A 12,638-nucleotide genomic window follows, 5' to 3' on the forward strand; every position below is an offset into this window, starting at 1 on the left:
AAAAATACCAAAAACAATCATATCTCTATTTCTTTAGGTTTTTAACTAATCTATGATACCCTTGTCCCGGTTGGCGAGAGTAAAAAATACTACTAGTTAAATAGAGTTGTAAACTCATTTAATAATGGACACCACTATTAACAACCTACTATTGGATCAAAATAAGAAAACAAAATCTCTTATTTTATGAGCTAGACCCACGGTTTCAATAATCATAGATTTAGTTCTAGTAGTCACCGTAGGGGTGAATCTAGTAGAATTTGACCTATAATTATCTATCTTTCGAATCTAACCTTGTCAAAATAACTAATGAACACCTTTCGTAGGGGGACGAATCAAAGTGCCTCGAGGCCCCATTAAGCTATTGACTATGTTAAACCAACGGTGGAGATCGAATAAAATCATTAAAATAAGCTCATTATAAAATTAAAATAGTATTTTTATTATTTATTTTTAGAAAATTAATGACTATGGTTTTCCCCAAAAAAATAAACAGATTAAAATTTTTTAAAACCAAAGTCCTATAATTTCTTATTAATTCTAAAGTATCACATTGAAACAAATTCAATTAATTTAGAATTAATTTGTTGCTAATCAATATTTATGTTTAACTAATATAATGAACCTATACAATTAAATCCAACGCAGGTAAATGGGCCTTAACAATTGGACTTGTATGGAGGAGGGCTGGGTCCAGTATGTCGTTCCCACTACAAAGGCCCCCTATCTTCCATACAAGGTCCAAAAGACAGGAATTTAAGCCTTTGTTTTATTAATTGTTATTAATTGATTAGGCTCATTATAGTCATACAAAGCAAATGAGCCTTCACAAGTGGAATCACCCACAAGAGAGGAATTTAAACTTTACATTTTCTAATGGGCCCAAATTAAACCTATCATTTTATGAATATTTTATTTGACAAAATACCATATATCTAACAAACATATGGGCCACTATATGAATCTAAGCCCAATTGCAAAAATACCACATATAGTGCAAACATACATGTTATAATTGGATGGGCCTAATCATGTTACTACATGAGCAATTCTATGAATTTATGCAAAAATACCACAATTAATTATCTAGAATTTATCAAAAAAATTCAAATTAATTAAATTTTTACAAAAAATAAGTTAATTTAAATGAAATTTATCAACAATTAACAATAGTTAATTTAAATTTCATTTATCAACAATCAACTTGGTTTTAGGTTAATTTGAAAAAAATATTAATTTAATTTAAATAGGATTGATAAATCCTATTTATTAAAAAAATATTTTATTAATTGGCTGAAAAAAAATGATATTTTTCAAAATTTAACTAATTTTAAATTTTAAAATCAATATCTTAACTATTTTCCAAAATATCTTGTGTTGTTACAACTATTTGCTAATATTTTAACCATTTTAAAAAAATAAAATATAAATAGTTATAACAATCCTAAAATATCTCAAAATAGTTAAACAAATTCAAATATCTATAAAAATATCTAACTAACAATATTCAAATTTCAAAACATTTAAATATTAAAAACTATAGAATAAAAAGATATTTATATTTTCAAATAAAGATTTAAAAAAAATCAAGAATTTAAATGAAAATATCTAAAATATCTGATATTATAATTCTAATATTTTAATATATTAAAAGATTTAAAACTAAGTTGTTAGTCTATTTTGAAATTTGAATTTGAATCTTTGTAGAAAATATCTAATTATTTAAATCTCAACTAACAAAAATATCTTTATTTTAAAAAAATTAAATGATGAACAAAAAATATATTTTTGGTTTTGATTATAAATAATTTATTTCTACAAATTTTAATTTAAAAAAAAAATTTGAAAAAAAAAATGGATGAATAGTACCTGTGGTACTGTTCACGGGTATTGTTCATCGTGTTGGTGTGCGTGGGCGCGCGGGTGGTGTGCGCGGGCGTGCGCGCATGGGAGCCAGACCAAATTTTTGAGCAATTTTTCAAACCAAAACCATTTTCTAATTAATTTTTAACATGTTTTACACAAAATAAAACATTTATAAAAATTAATAGCATAGAATACACAACAAAATAACCTAAAAATTGCTAAAATTCACATAAAATCAATATGCTTCATAAAAACATGAAAAATCATCCAATTATTCAAACATATCAAATAATCCAATTTTAAACATGTTCATGCATGAAAATAAATATTACCAAAGGCTTTGAGGCCAGTTGTTGGATTAGCTTATACAGGATCTTTATTTATTTTCCTGTATATCTAATATTAAACAAATTAATACGAGATAGCCTAAAACATGTTTCTAAAATTGAATTCAAAGAGAAACAAAGAATAGAATACTTACATTATACGCAGCGGAATTAAGAGTCCTTCCTTCAGTTTCTCTAACTCTTGTATCCTTTCTGTCGTAGAATATTATCAAAAAACTGAACTGATCTTCTATTTTCTTCACAATCTTCCAATGTATCCTTAGAACCACCTAGACTAGTGTGGGCAATTCTCAACACATGAGATAGATATAGAGAGAAGAAGAGAAAATAACAAAGTGGCTTAGAAAAGGACTTGTGTTTAGAGAGAATATAAAACTATCAGAAAATCTGACTTGTGACTTATCAAACTTATGTTTTGACTTCTCTCTAAGCACTTTTTTTATAGACTCAATTAGGTCATTTAATTTAATTAAAAAATCAATAAAATAATAGCCATTTTGAAGCCCTAGGTCGAAATTATCATGGGCTATAGGCCCGTGAAATTTCCCATTTGATTATAAGCCCATTGGATTTAAAATCAAGGCCTGTATTATTTTCTATTGATTTAATTAATTAAATAATTATTTAAATCCTTTATCAAATTAATTATTTATAATTTGAACCTTGATTAAATTTATTTATTAATTTAGATACCAATTTATCTTAATTAATAAATCTGCCATAAATTCTCTTTTCTTCTCAAAATTACACAACTATGTGAAACTATCCAAAATTGACCTGGTCAACTTTGATAATTCTAATTGATGATTAAATTAATTAATTGAGACTATCTAGATTATTTTATCCAAGGTACAATGGGGACCATGGGCCTATGAAATCAAGCTCCAATAAGTTATCATAAATCTAACAAATAAATTTACTAACTTATTAATTCCTCGTGACTCCACTATAGACTTGGAATTGCACTCTTGAATTCATAGAACGCTCTATAACAAATATAGATACACTATTAATTATCCATTGATACAACCATAATTGTCCCTCAATCCTCTATAGACGGTCTACAATGATATAGGACTAAAATACCATTTTACCCCTCACTGTATTTTATCCTTAAAACACTTAGTTCCTTGTAAATGATATTTCAATAAACTAATTTAGTTAATGAAATGAGATCTCTATCATTTAACACCTTGAACCAAACTAAAAGGAAACCATCATTTCACTTCTTCATCAGAAGCTATAGATGTTCATATCTATGATTACCACTCCCACTCAATTATACTACCGAGTTCCCAAGATGTAAGTATGGGCTAGTCCATAGGGTAAGCTAGTAACGAACAAGTCAAAGCACTCAAATGATACAATCAGTTAGAATACTAACCACTCAGAATTGAGATTGAATTGACCTATGGTCAACTATATGATATGACTAGAATAGACAATAACGGTATGTTTACTTATCTTATCAACAGTCAATATCGGTCCAGTCCGATGTAACAAATACATCTGATCTTATCTACTTTGCTAATGTTCTGGAAAGAACATAACACTATAATGTGTAAGTAGATCATATCATAGATTGACAAGTCAGTGTAAATCCGGTGCACTGACTAATCTTAGGACTAACTTATTTTGAACATATAATTATATTTATATTCCACTGTGATTACGTTACTATAAATAAGATTAGCTATATGCTCGGGATTTAATAGAAGTTTATATTAAACAAATAATCATGAAAATAAAACATGTGAGCAAAGTGATTGACCAAGTCAAAAAATGATTTCTATTCTTTTATTGATAATAAAATGAGATTACAAAGAATTTGGGTTTTAATTATGGCATAAAACCCCAACAGTTTATACCTCTACCAGATGCAACAAAACAAACAAATAAAAACATGGCACCAGAACCAATCAACATATCATAAGAATCAGAACTAGGAGGCTGACCTGTCACTATTGAGGGACCTGCCTCAGTCTCTGACTGCGTCAGAGCAAACACTCGAGCTGGAATCAAGCTGCCCACCCCCTTAGATTCTTTCTTCCTAAGCCTTGGGCAATCCCTCCTGAGGTGCCCAATCATCTCACATAAGAAATATGTCATTGCTCGACATTCTCCCAGATGGCGCCTCCCACACCGAGCGCATTCCGCGTAAAGTTTCTAATCCTCGTCCTCGCCCTGCTAGCCTATCTAAGCATTTTGGAACCCCTCTTCTAGCTCAGGGGTACTAAATATATTCGTAACCTTTCCTTTCAAATCTATGGGGCCCTCACCCCTACCTGGTCCAATAAATGGGGGTATCACTACTTGAGCTCCGCGTTCTCCAATGCTCTTCCTCCATATCTCATTTCCTATGCCCTCAACGACAAGGGCCCTCCCTACCACTTGAGCATAGGTAGAGATCTCATGTACTAGGGCGATCCTAACACCTTGAGCTATCCCGAAATTCAATCCTTGGATAAATCGCTCTTTCCAAGCCACGTCCATGGGTACCATATCAAAAGCAAACTTGGTCAACCCATCAAATTTGTTAACATATTATGTTATTGTCGTATTTCCCTGAACCAGATTCAGAAACTAATGCGTCTTTGTGTTCTTAACCACGCCACTATAATATCTCTTGTTATACAACTGCCTAAATTCTTCCCAGTTCATCATAGTTGTATCTCGTGTTTGGGATACCACTTCCAACCAAGTCTAGGCATCCTCTCGTAACACATACGTAGCACTGATCACCCTATCATAACCTACCACCCTCATAAAGTCGAGGATGGAGCTAACCATGCCAATCTATTGCTCAGCTCTGAATGGATCTAGGCCTCCCTCAAAAATTGGAGGGTAATGTTTTTGAAACCTCTCATTTATTGATTCCTACCTATTCTCAACCCTAGGTCGAGCCAAAACCAGTGCCACTCCTGACATAACAAAGGAAGAAGTGTTCTCTGGCACAACTTGCTGCTTCAACCACCTAATCTCTTCTTTCTTCCTCTGCAATCTTGCTTGCATATCTGTAAACACATGCTGCCAATTCTGAGGGGCAGACGGAGAGCTCTAGCCCTGGCTATAACTTCCGGCTTCAACATAAACACCGCTGGGTCCCATTGACTACCTTGGGTACATAACCTCTGAGTTCATCTGTAGTCAATGACTTATCCTATGAGGCATGAGGATCACATCCAAAAGCCTTCCCACAGGGAAAACCAAACAACATCGCATTCATATACAACAGTAGTACTAAAGTACATGCCCATAAAGTTCATGCATCAATCAATATGCACTGCTCTTACCAACACAAATATCATGCTCTCTACTCTAGCTTGCATGTAAGGCATTTATTTATCAACTGAGCAAGCAAGCACATAATCATATCAACAGTCAAGAGCCAGACCCTATCAAAATGTCTCATGCTCCCTAATAAGGCATGTAGATAAGGCATTTATATCCTATTTAAGCGGTTAAACACATAACCAGATAAATAATTACCAAACCCTAAGTCAAGCTTGTCTTCAGTGGCTAGTGTACATGCCCGGCCAATCTTCACGAACCTTTAACCTTAGCTCGCTCCGATACCAAGTTGTAACGTCCTCCTAATCAAGGATCGTTACACTGTGTATTTTAAATAATGTCAGACTTGCTAATCAAGTCATTTGATCATAAACGTGTAACAAAAGTTAATGTCAAGGGTTAGGGTTAAAGAATTTTGTCAAAGGAACATTGAATTTTCATTGAAACATTTCATACGTACATGGGATCCCAAAATATTACAAACAGATGTTTAAAAGGGGTGTATACACATCAAAAGTTACAACTAGTCGACCTAAGCGGCAAACTAAAGGATACAACCCTAGTTCCTCTGAAATACCCTCGGCCGTGGCGGACGAGCAACAGCATATGCACACGCCGCCACCGAAGCTCTCCAACTCATGGTTGGTTAATCTTTCCTTTTCCCTTACTTGCACCACATAGCACCCGTGAGCCAAGGCTTAGCAAGAAAACTTAAACACGTGCATGAATAGTAAATACATATTTCAAATGCAAATCTAGCATGCCCAGCAGTAATAACCTACTCATGCAAGCATACAATTACAAATAAATGACTACCATGTCATAATGGGGGACTGCTGCCCTGAATAAGTGGTTAATAAGTCATACTGGGGCCCAGTGCCCTAGGATTTGGGACTAATGTGTCACCCCGGGGACCCGTGCCCTATCCTCCACATCACCAACCTTAGAGTTGGTCCAGTGTACCTGGCGCTGTAATTTTCCATGACCATTGGATCGGACAAGTGTATAATGCGCTCCCGGTTAGGCCTAACCATATCGACCAGCGCTCAGTGCGCTATTGCCGCTCTTGACTTATGAGCCAAGGCTTTTCGATCAGATAATGCCAACAAGTATACCTCTTTAACACTTGTCCCAAAAATAGAGCATTCACACATGCTTAATCAATCAATCACAGACATATTCATAATCATACGTAACAACCAGATAATCAAATACCATTAAGCATACTTTAGATAATACAAGTATGCATACATATTAATCATATATCTCAATCAATTAAACACAAACACATTAATGACCATGTTCCTTAACGAGGTCGAGCCCTAATCACACAGACAATCACATATAATCATTCTCATTTACATGAGCCCAAGCCCTAACCATAACCAAATCTAACAATCGGGCCATGCCTTAATGTAACGACCCAAAATCACTAATATGGCTTAAGGGCATTGATTAGTGTGCCATGAGGGCATAATTGGTTAATGTGTGAAATTATTAAATTAACGTGTGATTATATGATAAACATGTTTGTATAGCTATATGAATGTCAATGTGATTGTATGATATATTTGTGAGAACCACATTATTATGTGGGTAAATCTACAGCGTGCGACTCGAGGCAATCCTAGGGAGCTAGTTAGCGGGAAGTCACAACGGGGCTTAATATTTGACTTGGGGTAAGTCAAGGGGTATTTCGGGTATTAGATGATTATTTGGGTTATCGGGTTATGGAAATAAATATATGGAGATATATTCGAGGTTAGGAAACCTAGGCGGGAATATTGGGGAAATTTTACCTTTTTGCCCTCGGGGACGTTTTCGGTACCCTGAGCCCCGGGATTAACTTAATTACCTAAGGTTAGGCTAAGTAAAAACCTTAGAATTTGGTGGAAATAGAGGAACCGACTCTCCTGTCTCTTTCTCCTTCTTTCTTCTTCTTTTTCAAGGGAACCACTAGAATCTAAGAAACTCAACTGGAAATTCTGTATTTTGAGCTGAATTTGTGAGGGAATAGTTTAGTTCTAACTAAGGGACACTCAACCAGGACCAAGGTAAGAAGTGGATTTCATTCTTGAGCACTAGAATTCTGAGGTTTGGCTGAGTATTAAAAGTGTTTATGGTTTTGATGTTTAAGGACTAAATTGAAGTTGAGAAGCTTGGGTTTTAGCTCAGAAATTGTTAAGGAAGTGGTTCATTTAAGAAGGTAAGCTTTAATTCATAGTTTAGAGCTTAAATTCTGAGTTTGCATGACTGGTTTTAGAGTTCTTGAGCTACTGGGTCTCAAAAATCAAAATGGGATTTTAATGAGTTTTTAAGCTGGATTTTTGTTGGATTATGTTGCTAGAATCATGTTAAAAGTCTTGTGATCAATGGGTTTTGGAATTAGGGTGCTTTGGGGTGGTTTTGAACAAGGTTAGGATGTTATAAGTGGTGGATTTTCTGGGCATGAAGGGTTGGGCCGCGGCTCTGTTCTAGAGCGATGCAGCCCTGCGAAGCAAGGAAAAGCCAAGGAGGCTATGTAGTGGGGAAGCGCCGCGGCGCCTCATGGCAGGGTCGCAGCGCATGTCTGTCTTCAGAGAGGCTTAGCCTCTGTTTCAGGGGCGGGTCACGGCTAGGTTTCAAGGGCCATAGCCCTTAAGGGTATTTTTGATCTTTTGGAGGTTATAAGCGCAGGAACTTAACCTTGGGTGCTCGGGATCGATTCCACCACCGTGTTTGGTGGAATTCGATGTCCCGGAAGCTAGAACTCTATCCGAAAATATTAATGCGATTGTTAATGGTACTCCCTATCTTGGTTGTGACTAGGTTTTACGCTAGGGCTCGGGAAGCGGATCGTGCTCGAGGGGCATCACTCATAATCTGTAAACTTGGAAATTAAAGGTAAGAAAACTGCCCTCGGTTGTGAATTTATAATGGGACTAAGGGTTCCTTACCTTGTATGCCTTGAAAAGGATGGTATTATGCCATGTAAATAGTGAACCAACGGCCTAAGAGTGACGAAGTTTACACTAGCGCATAGGGCGCGACTCGGCCACTGGTAGCTGAGGACAGCTTATTATGCACTGAGCTCAGTTTAAGCAAGCCGGAGTCAGTGGGGTAAAGAGAGGGTGCGACCTAAGGTGTTGACCCTGATTATTATGTGATTTGCTTGTTAATATTGATTGGTGCATTGTTGTGCTGTTTAGCTGTAACGCCCCAACTCCAGGGACCGTTACAGTGCACATTGCAAACAATGCTAAACTCGATAATCGAGTCATTTGGCCATAAACGTGTAACTAAGTATGATTAGCAGTTCAGGGATTAAAAACTTTGGTTAAGATATAACGTTTCACTAGAACGCTTACTGTATACATTGGGATCCCAAAATATAATTTCAGAGTCTACAAGAAAATATTTACAACAAGCCGTTCTAAGCGGCAAAACAGGGTTTAACCCTAGTTCCTCTTTCAAACCTCGCTCAAGTATTGGTCGAGCAGCTGCATATGTGCACGTCATCACCTAAGCTCTCCAACTCAAGGATGGTCCAGCTTCCTTTTGCCTTTACCTGCACCACAAAGCACCCATGAGCCGAAGCCCAGCAAGAAAACTCATATGCTCATAAACAGTCATATCGTGATATCAAATCATATTTGGCATGCCTAGCAAACATAGCTTTATTCAAGCATGCAAATGAGTTCAAACAATGCTGGGGTATCCAGGATAAGAAATCCTGCCCTTCTGATTGGAGGACTATCAAGTCAATCCTAATTAGATAAGTGTCTCAACACTTGAGGTTCTGGTAAACCATGCTGAGTGACCAACAAGCACGTCACTACGGGGCCGGTGCCCATAGCCATGCATATGATGATCAAAATGATCATACAGAGCTCATAGCTCTGATCAGATGAGTGAATATCACTTGAGGTTCTGGTAAACCATACTGAGTGACTGACAAACAAGTCACTAGGGCCTCAGTGCCCATAGCCGTGTAACGACATCGTTACCTGGGCTTTCCTGCAATGGCTCTTATCAGATGAGTGACTGACAAGCACGTCACTGTGGGGCTGGTGCCCATAGCCATGTGACATAACAGTCACGGGGCTCGCTGGCCCTGGCTCTAAATGGCTAGCCCTTGGCTAGACAAGCGCTTTTTAATATTCATCGAACTTGAGGTCAGTCTGGCATTAATGCTCTTTGAGTCATCCAATGCAGAAAGTCGATTAGATCTAATCTTTGTTGGCTTGCGTGGAACACGCTAAGGCCGTCCTGACTAGTGAGTCAGCACAATGTGACCAGTGCCCAGTACCACTGCCGAACCGGACTAGTGAGTCACAACTTCACAGTTGATACTGACACCTTTGCCAATTCTGACTAGTTAGTCAGAGCCATGCACAAGTAAGCAATGCTATCAATATGTATCACATGTCATTTATCCAAGAGTAGAACATTCAGCATGCTTACCTAACAGTTGCAAGCATAATAATGATCGTGCACAAACATAGAGACTCAAGCTCTGACCAATCCCATATTCATCATTCATGGCATGCCCTAATCACATGTTTCTCGTGCATCACATGCATCACACTTAATCATCCAGCATGCCTCAATAATATTCATATGCAAATGGGCAAAATTGCCAAGCATTCATTATGCTATCAATGTTTTCATTTAAACATCCAACATGCATCAAACATAACCATGCATGTCACACATAGGGTGCAATTTTCTTACCTTCGGTCCAAGCACAGGTTACCAACAAATGAGCCACAAGCACGATCCTGATTCCAAGCCTCTAGTGATAACCTAGTGACAACCACAAATGGTGACCCAATGAGTTCAAGCTCTAAAACCAATCCTTGAACTAAAACTTGGCCTCCCAGACATCAATCCTCACTAATCCGGGTAGTAGGAATGATCCCGAGGCCTAAAACCATGTTCTCGGAGTCAAAACACCCAAACGGGCTCAAAAGCCTGCCTTAGTCGCGGCCCTGGAACCTTGAGCCGCGGCCCACAGCCAGCTCTGAAGCAAGGCCCGCGGCGCCCAATGCATAGGGTCGTGGCACCCAGCAGGAACAACCCCTGCCACCAGCTTCATCGAACCAGGGCCGTAGCACCCAAGAACAGGGCCGCGGCCCAACTTCGGGGTAGGGGTGAGCATCGGTCGGTTTGGGCGGTTTTTTCACAACAAAAAATCCAGAATTCGGTTTTCGGTCCGGATTGGTGCAATCCAAAAACCGACTGAACCAAACCAGTTTAAAAAAAACCGACCGTTTTGGACTGCGGTTTGGTCGGTTAAACCGACCAAACCGAATTGATTATTGTTTTTTTTTTGAAAGTTTTAATTAAAAAATTAAAATTTTTGGATTAATGGAATTCATTTTTGTGCATTTTTAAAACATTAATATATAGAACATAATTACATTTACAAATTTTAAAGTTTGAAACATAATTAAAAGTCCAAAATTAAAAGTACAAATTTTAATAATTAATAATTATATAATATTATATTATTATTTTATTATGTTCGGTCGGTTTCGGTTTTATTGGTCGGTTCACCCAAAATTTCAAAACCGACCGAACAGTGGCGGTTTGCACCGTCGACGGTTTTTTCGGTTTTTGGTTTAAACGGTTTTGGTTTTTTCGGTATTCGGTAGGTCGGTGTACACGATTTTTTCGGTTTTTCGGATTTTATGCTCAGCCCTACTTCGGGGTAGCCATTTCCCTTCGTTTTTAACCTTTTAAAACATCCCAAAAACATGTCTAAATATTCCCAAATCATCAAATCAAAGTTCCCAAACTCCCCAATGGTCCAAAACCACCAAAACCTGAGGTTCAAACAAACTAAAAACTCAACGATTTACAAAGTCCAATTCAAGCTTAAAAACTTTTAAAAACTTAAAACTTAAACTTGAATTACCTCCGATTGAGTTGTTTCCAACTAAATCCTCCGGATAATAAGCTTCTAATTCTCCTTAGGATTGCTATGCCTCGATCCTCGCTTGACTCCGAGTCCTAGAACTCAAGTTATCTTTGAAAACGCGATTGGGAGACGAAAATGAAACTTTTAGGGAGAGAGAACATACAGAACGTTCTTTTTATTTTCTTAAAAGGTTACTTCAAGCTTAAGTAGCTTCCAATAAAACCTAGTGCTCGGGGTCCCGAAAACACACCCAGGGACATTATAGTCAAAACTTCCTGAATTTCCCCCTGATCTTACTAACTCCCAATTTATCACCAAATATTAATTCCCATTACCCAATAACCCGGTAATGCTTTAAATACCCCTTGACTTACTCCAAGTCAAGCTTAAATCTCGTTGTGACATCCCCACTAGCTTACCTCCTAGGATCGTCTTGTGCTGGGTAAACCTGGCATAACTAAATGATAATAAAGCACCACGCCCATTTCACATATATGCCAAAAATGCCCGAAATGGCCAAAATATGAAAATCACCCAATTAATCACAAATGGGTTCACATGCATATTTAATACACCTAAACATGCATATTATCATTAAATAGCATAATAAAGCAATTATGGCCCTCCCGGCCTCCTAATCAAGGTCTTAAACCTTATTAGGAAATTTGGGACATTACATTAGCTGGGTGATGATTAGTTGACTTTTTTGGTTGAACCTTCATGCTTTGTGATTATTGTGGTAGGTTGGGTGTATGAACATGCTTAAAGGGCTGTCCAAATGTTACTATTGCGTGTTATGTAATATGATATGTTTTCTTGCTAGGCCTTGGCTCACGGGTGCTTCGTGGTGCAGGTAAAGGCAAGAGCAAGCTTGATCAGCTCTGATTTGGAGAGTTCTGAGAGCAGAATGTGCATGATCAACTGCTCAGCCACCACGGTTGAGGGGAGATAGGGACAGGAAAACCATAAACTTCTGTTTTGACTTTAGAAAGGCTGGTGGTTATCTGTATTTTTGGAAATTTTGTAAACTGACTTTTAAACACTATTTCTTTTGGGATCCCATGTGTAAATGTTTAGTTATATGGAAAGTATCTTTTGAGACCAAAACCTTTTAACCCTAGCACATTAATGGCTTTCGTAATCGCGTTTTTAATTGATTAGCTTGATTAGCAAGTCATGCACCTTTATAAATACACAGTGTAGCAGTCATGGCTATCCAGGGCATTACACCT

Source organism: Humulus lupulus, chromosome X (genome assembly GCF_963169125.1).
Source record: "Humulus lupulus chromosome X, drHumLupu1.1, whole genome shotgun sequence".
NCBI lineage: Eukaryota > Viridiplantae > Streptophyta > Magnoliopsida > Rosales > Cannabaceae > Humulus > Humulus lupulus.